At 38.9% G+C, this 19,532-nt stretch overlaps 1 protein-coding gene across 3 annotated transcripts in view; it reads right to left on the bottom strand.

The window, feature by feature from the left end:
* The window catches only part of LOC133632871 (tissue-type plasminogen activator-like), a 40,968-nt gene extending 24,669 nt beyond the window's left edge, over positions 1–16,299 (bottom strand). Inside the window, exon 1 of one of the 3 annotated variants that reach the window (XM_062025644.1) lies at positions 16,179–16,299. The gene's annotated coding sequence lies outside the window, so the exon portion shown is untranslated. Of the gene's footprint in view, positions 1–5,350; positions 5,482–16,178 lie in introns of those variants that run through there. The other 2 variants (XM_062025641.1, XM_062025642.1) reach the window with 2 other exon arrangements.
* Positions 16,300–19,532: the final 3,233 nt, after the last annotated feature.

Genomic DNA, 19,532 nt, shown 5'->3' with positions numbered 1-19,532 from the left:
ATTAATTCTTTAAAAGATGAACAGAGAACGGTTTTAAAGGCATTTATTGGTGGCAAGGATGTTTTGGCTCTTCTTCCGACCGGGTTTGGATTTCCCAGCGTCGCTCTCATCAGCGTCACGGGTTGATTTCGATGTGAGTGGCACGCCATTCAAGATAACGGACAAGTGGTTTATCCAATTACATACCGCCTTCTGAAGTATATCTCCTATTGAGAACTCCCAGATCTGTGTGGAGCTCAGCGAACTACAAGGATCTGGCGAGAGTCAGGTTAACTAATCACAGACTCAGCGGTTGATTGAAGCATTCACTGTATTCTTGTATTATCAGGTCATTAAGTGTGAGTAAGAAATGTAAGATTATTCTGCACAAAGTGGAAACATCCTTAACGTTTTAAACATGCAGTACAATTAAATCAACCACAAAGCTGACTAATAGAATAGAATAGAATAGAATAGAATAGAATAGAATAGTATAGATCTTTATTGTCATTGTACATTGTACAACGAAATTGTAAGCAAAACTAATTTAGTGCAAATTCATAATAACACATAAAAACATAAGAACATAGATAAATAGGTAAAAATACATAAAATACATAAAAATACCAAGCACACAGCTCACATGCACAGTCATTCTTGTCTTGTGTTCAGCAACACTATTGCTCTCGGGTAAAAAGTGTTCTTAAATCTGTTTGTCAATTTTATTGTCCTGTATCTCCCGCCCGAGGGCAGCAGTTCAAAAAGTTTATGTCCGGGGTGAGTTGGTCCCTTATGATGTTTTGGGCCTTTTTGAGGCACCTGGCACTGTACAGTTCATCTACGGAGGGGAGAGAGCAGCCAGTGATCTTCATGGCAGTTTTTATGATCCTCTGAAGTGCGTTTCTCTGTGCCGCCGTGCAGCTGGCATACCATACACACATGCAGGATGTCAGCACACTCTCTATTGAGCAGAGATAGAAGAAATAGAAATAGAGCTTGAGTGTTCTTGTTGGACTAAGTCACTGAATGCTATGTTGGGTCATCAATAGTCGTCCAACAATTGCAGGAAAATAATACACACTGGTCACCTCACTTAATTCTATCTACAACTGTATGTCTTTTGTTGCGTCCTTCCTGCATGCCTCAGACGCCTGTGACTGAGACCAGTGGAAGGAAAGGGTGGGACTAGGGATCAGGGGAGTTCATACATGGCGGAAATTGTCATCTATTGAAGTTTTGTCAATTGCTTGAGTCACACAGGAAGTGATAGTACTCAATTTGGTGATGAGTTTGAGTTTTATCGTTCTTCAGTCAATCATTGACTTCTTCCATTAACATTCAATAAAGCAAAATTCAATGAGGTCAAACACACGAGGAGTAAACAGGAAGACTTTTGTATACACTCACAAAAGAGGCATCAAGATGAGGTTTTCTGACAAATTTCTTCTGCGATATAAGAATATATCCGCCACGGACGGGCGAGGAAATGAGAGGAAAGCAGCAAGGGAAGCCTGGAGGAAGAAGACGTCAACTCCTATTTGGTTTTTATTGCGCAAGGAAAAGATAACAGGCGCAGCTTAGATTTCCTCTTCTGTTCCACTTTTTTCTCAGGCCTGTGTGTGTGTGCACAGTGTAAACGTATTGGTAGGTTACATCTGCAGATGGAGTGCAGAGGAGAGCAGCTGCTAAATCTCAAGTTCAGTGTGAGTAAACATGAGTCACAACAGGAGGAGGGGGTTGCGTGTTGAGATCGAGGAAACAGAGGGAGCTTAAATGAAGCTACACGCACATTATGACTAACATTCATTTATCAATGACCTTCACAGCATTTTCACACTGGTAAGTTTGAATCAAAGCCTGTTTTATTCTGTTTCACACTCAGCACTTTGTAGGATGTTAGCGTTAGCTAAGCTAGGCTAGCTGCGGGTTACGAACAACGTACAGTATTTGGTAAAAAAGCAATACGTCTATGTATTCATAGAGCGATAACTAAGAATACTTTAAATATTTCCCATATTAATGCAAAGTGTATTTCAGACCTGAAATATATTTAGTTTGAAACACATTTCTCCAGGAGACACCACACAGTGACAAGTCTTTTTGACTTCACAGTGAAAGTACGACAGTCTTCTCTTTTTAATGTACAATTCAGAGGTTTTGCCAGTGGCAAGCCGTGCGTTTCCCACCTAGGCCTTCAGTGATGTCCTGTGTCCAATGATTACCTCTCAAAATACCATAATTTATATCACCACATGACCATTGCTAGAGAAATACTATACAGGAACACATTTGCGAACTACTGGGCATTGAATCACCACTAACAGTGTACAAAACGGGTTGTTTTCTGGCGCATTTAAAAATCAATAAACCCGCATCAGCAATTGAAACATATCTTATGAAAAAACATATTAAACGTGAAAAAATTAAGAAATAAAATATCTGAACTCACAATTTGTAGAACCCATTCGAGCTTTCGTGGTTGGCCGACATTGTCTCACAAGATGTAGTTTCTCTTTAAATATCCTTCTTGAAAATGGCCTTGCAAATATACGTGTTGTCTTGTCTAATCATAAAAGATGCAGACGAGGCGTGTTGGCTGAGTTCTTAAAGTTTACTCCACAGCATGCTAATCAAAAACATCCCGCTAAATGGGGCTACTACTGTGGCATGCTGGGTAATGGAGTTCTTATGTTACCTAGCTCATAACATCACAATAAATATCTGCCTTAGGCCAGCGAGAAGGCCTTACTGACAACAACTCGTGATCTGATTGGCTATCGCAACTGTCGGTCAAATGTTTTTGTCCGTTCACTTACAGTGCACGGACGCCCGCATTGTTGATTCTGAAGGCACTTATGTTCCGGTTTTGCACACATTTCTATTAATTTAAGAAATGTGGAAATTAATTTGACTGGTTCTCATTACAAATGCAGTGTTTTTTTTTAAAGTTGCAAGTGATAAACACTTATTTAGTGAAACGAAAAGAAATGTAACTGCATCAGTATACATAAGTTAAAGATGCATCAATAATCACTTTGTATTCAAATCGTAGCTCCTGAATTGTAATCAGAATCGAATCGTGAGGTGCCCTAAGATTACACCTCTACTACCGAGCCCTCACAATGCATTGCGAAATCACGTGCCCTTTTGAGCCCTATTATTGATCGTTAAACAGACACTTTTTTAATTTAATGGTTTATGTTTATTTTAGTAAATTCATGCCTGTTGTGTTCTTTATGATGAATTCATACAAATGTGTCAATATTATGTCAATGTATTTTTACAGGTATGGGTTCTGAGAATCTGCGATGAGGTGGCGACTTGTCCAGGGTGTACCCCGCCTACCGCCCGATTGTAGCTGAGATAGGCTCCAGCGCCCCCCGCGACCCCGAAGGGAATAAGCGGTAGAAAATGGATGGATGGATGGATGGGTTCTGAGAATTTCTCAAACTGTCACTACTGTCACTGCGTGCACTACACTATCATTATACAATGTGGGCAGTAGAACTTTCAAAGTTGAACAGCATGACACACTGGTTTACTTTCAATTCATAAGTTGCAAGCAAAAATTTTAGTCATTAACATCCCCACCATTAATTGACGTAGCAAATAAATTCAAGTAAATTCCGCTCAAAACATCTGGTCTTACACATTAGCATTATTATAGGTAGAGATAGACATACATTTGTTTTCCAACACTGGAAAGAAGGAAAGTGACTGTGAAGGTGACAATTTCAGATTTCAGTACTTTGAGTTAAGGGCTTTGTCACAGAGCCAATTAAGCTTGTAAGTTGTGGTACTACTGTAATGTAAAGTAGGCATCGCAAACTCGAGGGTCACAGGCCCATATTTTGAGGCGTCCAGGAGGCATCCTGACTAGATGCCCTAACCACCTCATCTGGCTCCTCTCGATGTGTAGGAGCAGCGGCTTTACTCTGAGCTCCTCCCGAATGACAGAACTTATTACCCTATCTCTAAGGGAGAGTCCCGCCATCCGACCCGACGGAGGAAACTAATTTCAGCCGCCTGTACCCGTGATCTTGTATTTTCGGTCTTCACCCAAAGCTCATGACCTTAGGTGAGAATAGGAATGTAGAGCGAGCAGTAAATTGAGAGCTTTGCCTTCCGGCTCAGCTACTTCTCCACCACGACGGATCGATGCAGGGTCCGCATCACTGCAGATGCCGCACCGATCCGCCTGTCGATCTCACAATCCACTCTTCCCTCACTCGTGAACAAGACAATGAGGTACATGAACTCCTCCACTTGGGGCAAGATCTCCTCCCCAACCCAGAGATGGCACTCCACCCTCTTAACCTCCAGCGGTCCCCGAGTAAATTACGTTTTAGACCCCTGATTTGAAATTTCTGTCATCATCATAAAACCTTTGCAACCTGTACAGACAACATTTTAACATCCCTATCAACAATGAAGGGACCTAACAACTGTTTGATAAACTAAGTAAAACTAAAGTAACATAAAACTAAAAAAGTAACAATAACTATTTGAAGATACTGCATTGAGATATTGTATATTAGTGCTGCATTATTGATATTTTTGGAATCAAAAATGTTAAGTTTATAATTCCATTTCTGGTTCCATGGTTATCATCACATGTTTGCTGTTTTTATCTTTCTGTGGTGGCTTGGAGAGAGCTGTTAATGTCATAAGATGTGTCTTGCATCACATCAAGTCATGTAGGATGATGGTTTGACACTCCAGTTCAACTTTTCATGCATATTATTCCATACAAAATTACAATGTAAACTATATGCATGTTTGAAATAAACTAATAGCATATCCATAACCCTAATCATTGTAATAGGAGGCAATGACATGGTTTTTCAATAAACATTTCCACATCAGACTGTAGTTTACTTTTGTTTTGTCATAATAAAAAATGGGTTAAAATAGTTTATGCGTCATTGTCTGTTCATTTACAGTCAGCGTGTTTTGTCCTGCATGTAATTAAAAAAAAATGCAATGAGTAGTCATTCCATCAAACATTTTCCATGCAGCAGACCACAAGTTCTGGAACCTTTCAAAAGGACTACTAACGAGCCGGGACTCTTTTAAGGATAGATAAACTACCCAGGAACTACATTTAGACAAAAGTTCCTGCAGTCCATTGCACAATAGGCTTCCTGCAGTCAGAATGTGCCTTCAGAAGATTCCCCTTAAAGTGTACAGAAACCAAACATACATGTCTGATCCTTTAATCCTGGGAAAGTTTTTCTTCTGTGCTGTCTACTGACTCACTTTCTTTGGTTGACTGACCTCACAGAAATCAGAGATATATTTTGGTATCACCGAGTCCACAACGCACAAAAAGTATCACACAAGACCAACACTTTAACATTCACACACTCACCGTGAAAGAAGAAGTGTCACATATGAGTTGTTGTGTCAAATCCCAGCACTTTTAACCCTCAAACAGAACCCCACGGATAGACGAGTATGTTTATAGTCTCCTTTTTGCTTTCCTTTTGTTCAGCTGTAGGGCTTAGCTGTCCCCCCTCTCTTTCCCCCATGTCAGCTGAAAACATGTGTTTCCTGCTACAATACTGGCTGTGAAACACATATCAAGCCCTACAACGTACAAGCCCGCTGGCATCAGACATAAACACATGTGCCTCCCACCCTTTCTGGAGTCTGTGGTATCTGACATGCATGAGGCCCTGCTTGACAGCCCGCAAACGCTATTAATTAGCTTGCAAGTGTGAAGGCGAGTATTGTTTGGATCACTATTTGTTCATTGGATTGTGAGTTAGGCGGAAACTGGCTATAAATGAAACTATTACAACATTTTACGTTATTTTCCGTGAACCTGCGAGAACAAGCCTGCATGTAATCAACAACAACGGAAACAAATATAGTGGACCACGATTTTTCGCATATGTTGAAGGAGTTTTCTATCTTTTCTGTTTGAGTCACAATGAACCCATTCTCCGTGCTGATGGCAACCGCCTGTCTGTCTATTCCTGAAATATAGATAGCTAACAAACCAAGTGATGGACAAACAATATTACATTTCTCTTTTTCCTGACTGCATAAGCAACGGCAGACGTAGGCAAACACAGGCACCATTAATGTTGAAAGGTACATACAGGTTTTGGAGCAACATATGTTGCCATCCAAGCAACGTCTTTTTCATGGACGCCCCTGCTTATTTCAGCAAGACAATGCCAAGCCACGTGTTACAACAGCGTGGCTTCATAGTAAAAGAGTGCGGGTACTTGACTGGCCTGCCTGTAGTCCAGACCTGTCTCCCATTGAAAATGTGTGGTGCAATATGAAGCCTAAAATACCACAACGCAGACCCCGGACTGTTGAACAAATTAAATGGTAAATGGGTTATACTTGTATAGCGCTTTTCTACCTTCAAAGTACTCAAAGCGCTTTGACACTATTTCTACATTCACCCATTCACACACACATTCACACACTGATGGCGGGGGCTGCCATGCAAGGCCCTAACTACTACCCATTAGGAGCAAGGGTGAAGTGTCTTGCTCAAGGACACAACAGACGTGACGAGGTTGGTAGAAGGTGGGGATCGAACCAGGAACCCTCAGGTTGCTGGCACGGCCGCTCTCCCAACGGCGCCACGCCGTCCCTTAAGTCTTAACTTAAGCTGTACATCAAGCAAGAATGGGAAATAATTCCACCAGAAAAGCTTAAAAAATTGTTCTCCTCAGTTTCCAAACATTTACTGAGTGTTGTTGAAAGGAAAGGCCATGTAACACAGTGGTAAAAATTCACCTGTGCCATCTTTTTTGCAATGTGTTGCTGCCATTGAAATCTAATTTAATGATTATTTGCAAAATACATTTTGATTCCCAGTTCGAAAGTTAAATATCTTGTCTTTGCAGTCTATTCAATTGGATATAAGTTGAAAAGGATTTGCAAATCATTGAAATTTTACTGGTTTTGGGTTTTGTAGATCAAGCCCTAAAAAGAGCCAAAAACAGCCATGGCACAAATTGAGTTTCTTCTTACTTAGGCAAACTTGAAGTGGTGAATTGTTAGAGGACAATGTGGTTTCTTTAGTAGGTCAAATATGAGTGGAAGAAGTCAATCGGAGAAGAAGCCAGACACTGAGTCATGGCACTGCCACATCTGTGGACCAAACATACGCAGCAAATAAGATATTAACAAGCACATCTGCACACATGATGAGATATTCTTATTTTGCAAAGGAATTCAGTTGGTGTGTACTTTATTCCCTTCGACTGCTTTCTTGGACGACTTGCATGGAGTTTATGTTGACAGTGACAAGGAAGTGTAACGATGACGGGGCGCTGAGTTTGTAAAAGATGTATGTGTGACATTCTTGTCTTTGTGCTATGAGGCTGAAATGTGGATGTTTAAAACTGTGAGAATGTGCACGGAACATACTTGCATTGCTACACGAAAATACTAATTCGAGCATTGCTCATATGCGCTTTGTCATCTCCATGTTAAAGCTCCCCTTTTTCAAAATTGTTTTTTTTTAATGACGTTCTAACATTATTATTTGTCCCGAGACACTTACTCGTTTGCTACTCTTTTAAGAGGCGAGGTGCTTAAACTGTTGCTTTTCAAGTTACTCAGTGGCCTAGTGGGTTAGAGTGTCCGCCCTGAGATCGGTAGGTTGTGAGTTCAAACCCCGGCCGAGTCATACCAAAGACTATAAAAAATAAAAACCTCCCTGCTTGGCATTCAGCATCAAGGGTTGGAATTGGGGGTTAAATCACCAAAAATGATTCCCGGGCGTGGCACCACTGCTGCCCACTGCTCCCCTCACCTCCCAGGGGGTGAACAAGGGGATGGGTCAAATGCAGAGGACTAATCTAACACCCTCCCCGGATTGTTAATAATCAAATGTAGGTAATTTTTCTTATGCCTTCTGATCTCTCTCTCTCTCTGTCTCTCTCTCTCTCTCTGTCTCTCTCTCTCTCTCTCTCTCTCTCTGTCCACTACATGCTGTACATATCCTACCAAGTCAGACCTACACTGTTTCAATATCCATTTCTCTCTTCTCAATTGTTGATGACTGATGATAACAACCAAACCTAACCCCCCTCCCCCCTCCACACCCCGGATTGTAAATAATGTAAATATTTCAATGTATATACCCTGATGATTATCTTGTGTGATAACTGTATTATGATGATAGTATATATCTGATAGTATATATCTGTATCATGAATCAATTTAGAGGCCTACTGAAACCCACTACTACCGACCACGCAGTCTGATAGTTTATATATCAATGATGAAATCTTAACATTGCAACACATGCCAATACGATTAGTAAAGTGCAATTTTATATTTCCCGCAAAATATTCTGCTGAAAACGTCTCGGTATGATGACGTTTGCGCGTGACGTCACGGATTGTAGCGGACATATTGGGACACCATTGTGGCCAGCTATTAAGTCGTCTGTTTTCATCGCAAAAATCCACAGCATTCTGGACATCTGTGTTGGTGAATCTTTTGCAATCTGTTTAATGAACAATGAAGACAGCAAAGAGAAAGCTGTAGGTGGGAAGCGGTGTATTAGCGGCCGGCTGCAGCAACACAACCAGGAGGACTTTGAGTTGGATAGCAGACGCGCTACCGTGAGTACGCAGCTTTGGCTTCCAAACATTTGATCGCTTGCCCGTACGTGCGTGCCGCTATGTGCATGTCACGTACGTAACTTTGGGGAAATATATGTGCTGTATGAACTTTACGGAGGTGAACGGTACTTTGGGCTGTGGGATTGAGTGTGTTGTGCGGGTCTTTGAGTTGTATTGGTGGGTTATATGGACGGGAGGGGGGAGGTGTTTGTTATGCGGATTAATTTGTGGCATATTAAATATAAGCCTGGTTGTGTTGTGGCTAATAGAGTATATATATGTCTTGTGTTTATTTACTGTTTTAGTCATTCCCAGCTGAATATCAGGTCCCACCCGCCTCTCACAGCATCTTCCCTATCTGAATCGCTTCCACTGCCCTCTAATCCTTCACTCTCACTTTCCTCATCCACAAATCTTTCATCCTCGCTCAAATTAATGGGGTAATCGTCTCTTTCTCGGTCCGAATCGCTCTTGCTGCTGGTGGCCATGATTGTAAACAATGTGCAGATGTGAGGCGCTCCACAACCTGTGACGTCACGCTACTTCCGGTACAGGCAAGGCTTTTTTTATCAGCGACCAAAAGTTGAGAACTTTATCGTCGATGTTCTCTACTAAATCCTTTCAGCAAAAATATGGCAATATTGCGAAATGATCAAGTATGACACAGAATGGATCTGTTTTCCCCGTTTAAATAAGAACATTTCATTTGACTGGACTTTCGCTGACGTGTTGGATCCACTGTGGACTGGACTTTCACAATATTATGTCAGACCCACTCGACATCCATTGCTTTCGGTCTCCCCTAGAGGGGGGGGGGGGGCTTACCCACATATGCGGTCCTCTCCAAAGTTTCTCATAGTCATTCACATTGACGTCCCACTGGGGTGAGTTTTCCTTGCCCGTATGTTGGCTCTGTACCGAGGATGTCGTTGTGGCTTGTACAGCCCTTTGAGACACTTGTGATTTAGGGCTATATATAAATAAACATTGATTGATTGATTGATTTCAGTAGGCCTTTAAGTGGACCCCGACTTAAACAAGTTGAAAAACTTATTCGGGTGTTACCATTTAGTGGTCAATTGTATGGAATATGTACTTCACTGTGCAACCTACTAATAAAAGTCTCAATCAATCAATCAAAAACATTTCACCACACCTAGTGTGTGTGTGACAATCATTGGTACTTTAACTTTAACTTTAACTTTAACTTTTTTTACAAGCTTTGCTACACATCTTAAAATTATGCCATGTCAACTCCTCATCCTGATGTAGGAGCTGTTAATATGATCATTAGATTTTTCTTCAACGAATAAGCTAACCGAGCATGATGTTGCTGTTGAAATACTCTACCGTAATGTTAACACTGTAGCTAACATAGCCGTGTTGCTAACGTTTGTGTCCTCCTGTCGGACTCTTTAATGCTACGTCAGTGTATGTGATACATGGCAGCTATTACGTTGGACAAGTTCCGAGTTACAGTGTTTCTGTAAAAAGTGGAAAAGAGACAAAGACTCCGACGTGGACCAACACAGCTAATTAGCATCGACGCTACAGACACACAAGACAGCTAATTTCCACTAAACGCACTTGAAATGGTCAAAATTTTAGCAACAACTGACCTTTTTCAAACGCAGGAACCTACACAAGATATTTCCCATTTACCCTGATGCCATATTTTTTGGACCATAGGGCACAATGGGCTCCACCGTAGTTTTTAGCGATTCAATAGCAAGTATACTGACAAATATATGTTAGAACTGTCTGCTACTTTATATTAGAAATGGCGACAGTGGTGCATGAATGCCCTACAACAAGAGGATAGAGAAAAAGAAGGAGCTTGACTACGGGGTGGGCTACAATGGCAGACGTGTGCAAATTTTCAGGACTTATGCAGATCCCAAATACACAACAGCAGGAACCAATGGGTAAGAAAAGTTGCTTTTGCATAATAGGTCGAAACAAAACATCAGATAATACGTCTAATACAGTCAGTTTACATACACTTGTAAAGAACATAATGTCATGGCTGTCTTGAGTTTCCAATAATTTGTACAACTCTTATTGTTTTGTGATAGAGTGATTGGAGCACATACTTGTTTGTCACAAAAAACATTCATGACGTTTCGTTGTTTTATGAATTTATTATGGGTCTACTGAAAATGTGACCAAATCTGCTGGGTCAAAAGTATACATACAGCAATGTTAATATTTGTTTACATGTCCTTTGGCAAGTTTCACTGCAATAAGGCGCTTTTGGTAGCCATCCACAAGCGTCTGATTGAATTTTTGACCACTCCTCTTGACAACATTGGTGCAGCTTAGCTAAATTTGTTGGTTTTCTGACATGGGTTTGTTTCTTCAGCATTGTCCACACGTTTAAGTCAGGATTTTGGGAAGACCATTCTAAAACCTTATTTCTAGCCTGATTTAGCCATTCCTTTATCACTTTTGACGTGTGTTTGGGGTCAGTGTCCTGTTGGAACACCCAACTGCGCCCAAGACCCAACCTCCGGGTTGATGATTTTAGGTTGTCCTGAAGAATTTGGAGGTAATCCTACTTTTTCATTGTCCCATTTACTCTCTGTAAAGCATCAGTTCCATTGGCAGCAAAACAGGCACAGAGCATAATACTACCACCACCATGCTTTACGGTAGGAATGGTGTCCGTGGTATTAAAAGCCTCACCTTTTCTCCTGCAAACATATTGCTGGGTATTGTGGCCAAACAGCTCCATTTTTGTTTCATCTGACCAAATAACTTTCCTCCAGAAGGTCTTATCTTTGTCCATGTGATGTCAAATGAAACAAAAATTGGGCTGTTTGGCCACAATCCCCAGCAATATGTTCTGAGGAGAAAAGGTGAGGCCTTTAATCCCAGGAACACCATCCCTACCGTCAAGCATGGTGGTGGTAGTATTATGCTCTGGGCCTGTTTTGCTGCCATTTTCAGTAGACCCATGATAAAGTCATAAAAGAACCAAACTTCATGAATGTTTTTGTGACAAACAAGTATGTGCTCCAATCACTCCATCACAAAAATAAGAGTTGTAGAAATGATTGGAAACTCAATACAGCCATGACATTATGTCCTTTACAAGTGTATGTAAACTTTTGACCACGACTGTAGGTGCCATTTTGGGGTCCGTTTCCACACACCATAATAATACCCGTATGTGTGACTACGGTAGTCATAATGCGCCGACAATCCATCAGTTTACTAGTTTACCAAAGTCGTACTAAAACATTTTGACGGATTTTTGAGCGCCATGTGTAATGTTATATATTCTCAATGATACTGTCATGTTCTATGGTCATGTTTTGTTTTGTTATTTTCTGGTTGTTTAAGACTCTTCAGTTCCTGTTTACGCTCCCTTGTTTGGTCACCATCATTGTTTTCACCTGTTTGGACTCACGCACCTGTTTTAATCAGGAGAAAATATTTAAGCCTGTCATTTTCAGTTAGTCGTTCTGGCGACATTAACATTATTCCTGCTCTGCTCTATTGATACCCCTAATATTCTGTACCATGCTGTATGCTGACTTGTTTTCATGCGGTTGTTCGTTTCATGCCATGCCACGTAAGTTTTGTTTTGTTTCATGTCCATAGTTTCTGTATTAGTGTTAGTTTTGTTTTCATTTGATAAGTTTGTGTCTCTGCCTTGTGCACGCTTTTTGTTTGTTCCTTTTTGAGTAAAATTAAATCATGTCTTTACCTGCAAGCCTTGTCCGTTCCAGTCGCTTTGCATTCCGGGAAAACAAACCACTTCATAGTCCACGTCGTGACAGATACATCAAAGTTTTGGGTGTACTTGCTAACCTGTACTTGCTAGCGTCATTTATTGAACAGGGGGCATCAACCTGCAGTCCACATGTATCTCTAATGTGTGAATTGCATCTACTGGTCACACTTATCATTACACCATGTACTGAAGATAATTGCTTACAATTGCCTTTAATTGCACAACCAGAATTAATTCGTACATTAGACGCACCCGGCAATTTGAGAAAATTAAAGGTTTTTAAGTGCGCCTTCCAGTCCGAAAAAAAACTATAATTAAAGTACCCCACTGTGTTTCCACCAAAAACAACCAGGGAAGATTTAGTTCTACAGGAACTATTTTTAGTTCCGGGTAGAGATGTGGGATTTTTGGGAGTTCCCATGAACCTTAAAGGGGCGGGCCATGCTTTCGAACGCTGATTGGTTGAACAGAGTTAGTTGTTTTTTTTGAGGACCACTTGTTTGTTTCACATTATCTCTGTTTCTGTTACATCATACTTGAGAACGGAGAGAAAGAAGAACCAAAGGAACTTTCGACTTACAGCAACTTTTATGGAGCGTCTGTGTGCTGAAGAACGCTGGTTAGTGGAACTATCTTGCAGTGTTTTTACCAGGTGTAGACTTGAAATGAGTATGCAATCATGCTATTTATGAATTTTTACAAACTTCCTTTATATATGCAAAGCTACAAGACATGGACGGGCTGTTTTAAACATATTTACAGTGTAATACAAAATATTCAGCCGGACTTCGAAGTGGCGGGGCGAGCTGCTCACTGGGAGTCCGACCTCTTAGTTTGAAGATGAATGTGAAATCAAGGACGAGAGGAACTAAGGTAAATCACATCAAATATTTACTTTATATTTATATTATACTTTAGAATATGTATTTATATTTACTTTGTTACATGTTGTAAAATTAGTCAGTGAAATGCCATTTGTATAGTTATTAGTCTCAACCCAAGTGAACCAAATGCTAATGCTAACAGGCTAACGCAAAATCGGATGTGTCACCGTGAGATAAACACTGACATTTACATATTAGTATTTGCAGCTAAAAAGGACCATAAGGAATCACCTGTAGGGTTTCACTGTGGACAAAATCCAAGCTGACTTTTTATGTAAAATCCGGTACACTTTGTTTTTAAATCCTATTATTTAGTGTATTATTGCTTTGTATTTCATTTACTTACACTTTTGTAAAAGTTACATGACCTACGGTAATATTGTCTGTTTATTTACATGGTATCAATGTAGAAATATATTGTTCCACTCGTCAGCCTGATTTTTATCAACTACCCTGAACTTTGAAATGTGATGGAAACACAAAACACACAGGTCTATGGGAACCTATAGTCCCAGGATCTAAAGGTTCCAGCAACTTAAAGTTCCTAAAATTTTGGTAAAAAAATAAAAAATAGACTTTTACTAACACACTTCCATTACACTCTTCCAAGATATTTATTTAATTTGAAAAGTAGTATAATATGGGACCTTTAATGAAATTAACTCACGTGAGAGGAACTGGCACATCATTAGTATGCTTTTGTTGCTCTTCACTGGTCAGATCATAACATGTTTTTGAACCCGTTTGACCTACCGGTTCACTAAAGCATCAGTGAAGCCATTGTTCATGTACAATGTGTTACAATATGTGCTATGTCAGAAAGCTACTTTGCAACCATTATTCATTCTTCACTCACTCAGGCTCTGAAAAAGTGCCCCCGAGCATAAAGCTACAATTGTTGCCTTGAAGACACTGCAGGACTCACTGCCAGGCTTTCAAAATGTCTACAAAAAGAAAGACAAGGCAGGTAAAGAGGTGCAGAACTGAGACTTCTCTCTGGAAGGAGATGAAAGGGAGGGTGCAAACATGGGAGTGAGGAAAAATCCCCTGAGTTCAGCATAAAGACAAAGACTTGTCCTTCTGAGTCATCCTATCTTTCAGGAATGCACTGAGGCAGGAGGAGGACGACACAGATGAAGGCATTAATGCCTTCTTTTTGTAAGAAACTTTAGACAGGGACACAAATCCTAAGTTCAAACAGAGTTTTTGTTTCCAAACTGCAGTAAACTGATTGTTGAGTGTGGTCATCGTTGGCCACAAAGTGATCACCAACTCTCAAGGCTTTTTAACCTGATGAGTCATAAACCCGAATGACCACAGCACCGAGAATGCAACACCACTTTCACTGAACATGCAATTCTGTGGAGTATCAGCAGATTATCAGTATGACTTACTCTATGCTCCTATAGGCCTAAAGATTCTGAAGAATGCAAGTGGCTCAAATCTGAGTCATTAGTCTGGTAAGGGACTGCAGCCCTGTAAATGTATGCAACAATTAAAGTTCTGAATGACAGAAAACCATAACAAAACCGAAGTTGCTGCACAACGAAATATCGCCAAACTCTTGAGAAATATAATGTGGATAGATTAAGATACTTTGTAATTCATTGATTTAATATTGTGGTTATTTTTGCTCTTCTGAGTTCTCAGAAAGGTACTCGTAAAGGTCTATTTGTATTATTTTTTGCTTTTGTTATTATATTGATTTTATTATTATTATCTGGTATACATATTTCATTTGTTATAGTTTTTCTGTTATTATATATATATATATATATGTATATATATATATATATATATATATATATATATATATATATATATATATATATATATATATATATATACCGTACATATATATATATATATATATATATATATATATATATATATATATATATATATATATATATATATATATATATATATATATATATATATACCGTACATATATATATATATATGTATATATATATATATATATATATATATATATATATATATATATATATATATATATATATATATATATATATATATATATATATATATATATATATATATATATATAGTACAGGCCAAAAGTTTGGACACACCTTCTCCTCATTCAATACGTTTTCTTTATTTTCATGACTATTTACATTGTGTGCTTGAAGCTCATCGAGAGAATGCCAAGAGTGTGCGGAAAAGTAATCAGAGCAAAGAGTAGCTATTTTGAAGAAACTAGAATATAAAACATGTTTTCAGTTATTTCACCTTTCTGTGTTAAGTACATAACTCCACATGTGTTCGTTTTGATGCCTTCAGTGACAATCTACAATAGTCATGAAAATAAAGAAAACACATCGAATGAGAAGGTGTGTCCAAACTTCTTCAAAATAGCCACCCATTTAATTATTTGTTTAATGTTTATATGTTTATAATTTTATTTGAATAATAACAAATTTAACAGGTGGCAAAAGTGATATTAAAATTGTATGATTTTTTTTTTTTATATTGTAATATTCAATAGCACCTTTATTTCTATTTAAATATTCAATTTGTGGTATGCATTATGTTTTTATAAAAAAATATTACATTTAAATTTCATTGTAATATGTATTAGTATTATAAAAACTGACGATGGCAATACTTAGAGGAAGAATATTTTTCACAATAACCTCTGTATGTAATATGTAATGTTCTAATACACCGTTACGTATTTTAAGACACATTTTTTGGTCTAATTTGTGTTTTCTAGAAGACTTACATTATAATGTAAAGCAATAAAAAAACAGCAAAACCACGCCTTTAAAATCCTAATATGTGTTCAGATACAAATGCATATTCTGCAGTGAATCTCCTTCAAAGTGAGCAAAGACAATGGTGAAAAATATACTGTAGATAATGGACCTGGAACGTTCTTAACATGACTAAGCAGAAAGCACAATGTTTAAATAAAGAAGTGCATGTGCACAGAAAAGAGTAGCTTACCAAATAAAGGATGATGATTTAAGGATGTTGGATGGATTTCTCGCCTCTGGGACTGAGCTCCTCCAGTGGTCGTTCTCCCTTTTTAAGTGTGTAGAGGAGAGAGAGGAGAAGAAAGAGGAGGCGGTTGTTTGCTGTGACCTCAGAGGAGAAATACTGCAGCTCTACCGGCCTGATGATGACGGTGCAGCCGAGGAGGAGTTTACATTCCTACACACCACCCTCCCTCCAGGTACTGAATGAAACTGGGCAGGAGCTGCAGAAGATGTATAGTAGATAAACGTCACAAATAAAATACAGATACACTTCAGTCATTTCCACAGGCGTTTTTCAAGATTTAATGGGGAGTAAATTGTTTCAACATAATTTCCATTATGCTGCCTGTCAACTTCTACTGAACTGATGGAGGAAAGTAGTTTACTCATCATCACTCAACCTTGCTGAATGTACTTTTCTAACAGAGATGATGTCAGGAGTTTTGTACTTTTGAACCTCCTTGACTCCCTCAGTACAGTCAAGATTATTGTGTGCCATTCAGGTTTTTATTTGAAGTCCTTTTGGCTTAGTTCAATCAATCATGTGAGGACCCCGCATCCTGTGACTGGCTGCAATGGATGCCAGATTGGTACAGTTATTGCAAATTATTCATGATAATGTGAGTCCAGTCCATTGGGGGCAAGCAGAGGGTTGTAGGAGGACTCCATCCATGTCATGGAGGATTGGTTCACACTGGGTCATGACTTAGAACAGCTAGCACATACTCCAGACTGGTATACTGGGAGGCAGTACATCTAAGAAGGACAGCTCCAGACTGGAGAAACTGATCAGGCGGGCCAGCTCTACGATCGGAATAAAACTGGACTCACCGGTGACGGTGGCAGAGAAGAGGACTGTGGAAAAACTACTGAGCATCATGAATGACGCCAGTCACCCTCTGCATACCGTTATCAGTAGCCAGAGGAGCCTGTTCAGTGCTAGACTGCTTCATCCCAAGTGCAGGACTAATAGACTAAAAAACTACTTTGTCCCACACGCTATCAGACTGTACAACTCCTCTCTAGGGGGGAGGGGGATACTAAGATGACAGGGGATGCAAAATAATAATTATTATTTTTTTATACCATTATTTACTTGAGGGAATTCTCCTGAAGGAATCAATAAATTACTATCTATCTATCTATCTATCTATCTATCTATCTATCTATCTATCTATCTATCTATCTATCTATCTATCTATCTATCTATCTATCTATCTATCTATCTATCTATCTATCTATCTATCTATCTATCTATCTATCTATCTATCTATCTATCTATCTATCTATCTATCTATCTATCTATATCTCCAGGGATCATCCCTGGCCATCTGGTAACCTCTCCCTGCAGGAGAGGGATGCAAAAAAGAAAAGCGGCAGGTCAACTGGTCTAAAACAGAGTCTATTTAAAAGATATAGTATATAAATGAGTTTTAAGGTGGGATTTAAATGCTTCGACTGAGGTTGCATCTCTCCAGGGATTAAAAATTGATTGCTCACCATACGGATTGCAGTGGCTCAGGAGGTAGAGCAGGTTTTCCAGTAACGGGACAGACTGTACAACTCCTCTCTAGGGGGGAGGGGGATACTAAGATGACAGGGGATGCAAAATAATAATAATTATTTTTTTATACCATTATTTACTTGAGGGAATTCTCCTGAAGGAATCAATAAATTACTATCCATCTATCTATCTATCTATCTATCTATCTATCTATCTATCTATCTATCTATCTATCTATCTATCTATCTATCTATCTATCTATCTATCTATCTATCTATCTATCTATCTATCTATCTATCTATCTATCTATCTATCTATCTATCTATCTATCCATCTATCCATCTATCTATCTATCTATCTATCTATCTATCTATCTATCTATCTATCTATCTATCTATCTATCTATCTATCTATCTATCTATCTATCTATCTATCTATCTATCTATCTATCTATCTATCTATCTATATCTCCAGGGATCATCCCTGGCCATCTGGTAACCTCTCCCTGCAGGAGAGGGATGCAAAAAAGAAAAGCGGCAGGTCAACTGGTCTAAAACAGAGTCTATTTAAAAGATATAGTATATAAATGAGTTTTAAGGTGGGATTTAAATGCTTCGACTGAGGTTGCATCTCTCCAGGGATTAAAAATTGATTGCTCACCATACGGATTGCAGTGGCTCAGGAGGTAGAGCAGGTTTTCCAGTAACGGGAGGGGTTTGAATTCTGCTTCCTCTGTCCCAGTCACTGCTTTTGTTGTTGTCAGACATTTTACTCACTTTGCCGCCAGTGCAGGCCAAACTGGAGTATGAATGTGAAAGCATGTTTGATGGTGGTCGGAGAACCTGTTGGTGCGAATTAGCAGCAATGTTCTCAAGGCAGCTGTGGTAACAGGTGTAGCTTACCACCACCGTGTTCATGTGCACTGAAAGAAAAATGATCTTTCACTACATGAATCCAATTATTTATTATTTTTGATCCAACATTCATCTTCACATACATTCTAATTGAGTTGTTTTTCCCAATCACAGCATGCAGCCAAATTTAATTAGATTTGACTTGTTTTCTTGCTACTGAAATAATAGCAGCATGGTGGCATTGATGATTAGTAACGTGTGTTTGTGTGTTTTTACTTAAGCTTGTTTTTTCCACAAAAAAAATAGTTGTGGAGTTCTCAAAACATTCGAACTTGATAAACTATGTATCTGGATTCTCAATCTCAGTTTTCATCCTGATCATGATGTAGGACAATTCAAATAAACCTCGTCGATGTTGATTTTGCCTTTTGAAATGAGTTATGAGGTAAGTTGTGAATTTATCTTTTGTTGGTTCTTTATTGCATGCTATTTTGAGTTTTTCACTTGTTCTGTTGACCTTTGCTCTGCTTTTCTGTTTCTTCACATTTCCTCAGAGGCCTGAAAGAGGGTGGAGTCAAGGGAAACACCTGCGGTGCATTTGGTAATCAATCTACCGTATTTTTCGGACTATAAGTCGCAGTTTTTTTCATAGTTTGGCCGGGAGTGCGACTTATACTCAGGAGCGACTTATGTGTGAAATTATTAACACATTACCGTAAAATATAAAATAATATTATTTAGCTCATTCACGTAAGAGACTAGACGTATTAGATTTCATCAGATTTAGCGATTAGGAGTGACAGATTGTTTGGTAAATGTATAGCATGTTCTATATGTTATAGTTATTTGAATGACTCTTACCATAATATGTTACGTTAACATACCAGGCACGTTCTCAGTTGGTTATTTATGCGTCATATAACGTACACTTATTCAGCCTGTTGTTCACTATTCTTTATTTATT

Source organism: Entelurus aequoreus, linkage group LG17 (assembly GCF_033978785.1).
Source record: "Entelurus aequoreus isolate RoL-2023_Sb linkage group LG17, RoL_Eaeq_v1.1, whole genome shotgun sequence".
NCBI classification, from domain to species: Eukaryota; Metazoa; Chordata; class Actinopteri; order Syngnathiformes; family Syngnathidae; genus Entelurus; species Entelurus aequoreus.
The sequence above is the reverse complement of the archived record's forward strand: the minus strand, read 5'-3'. Positions and strand labels throughout refer to the sequence as shown.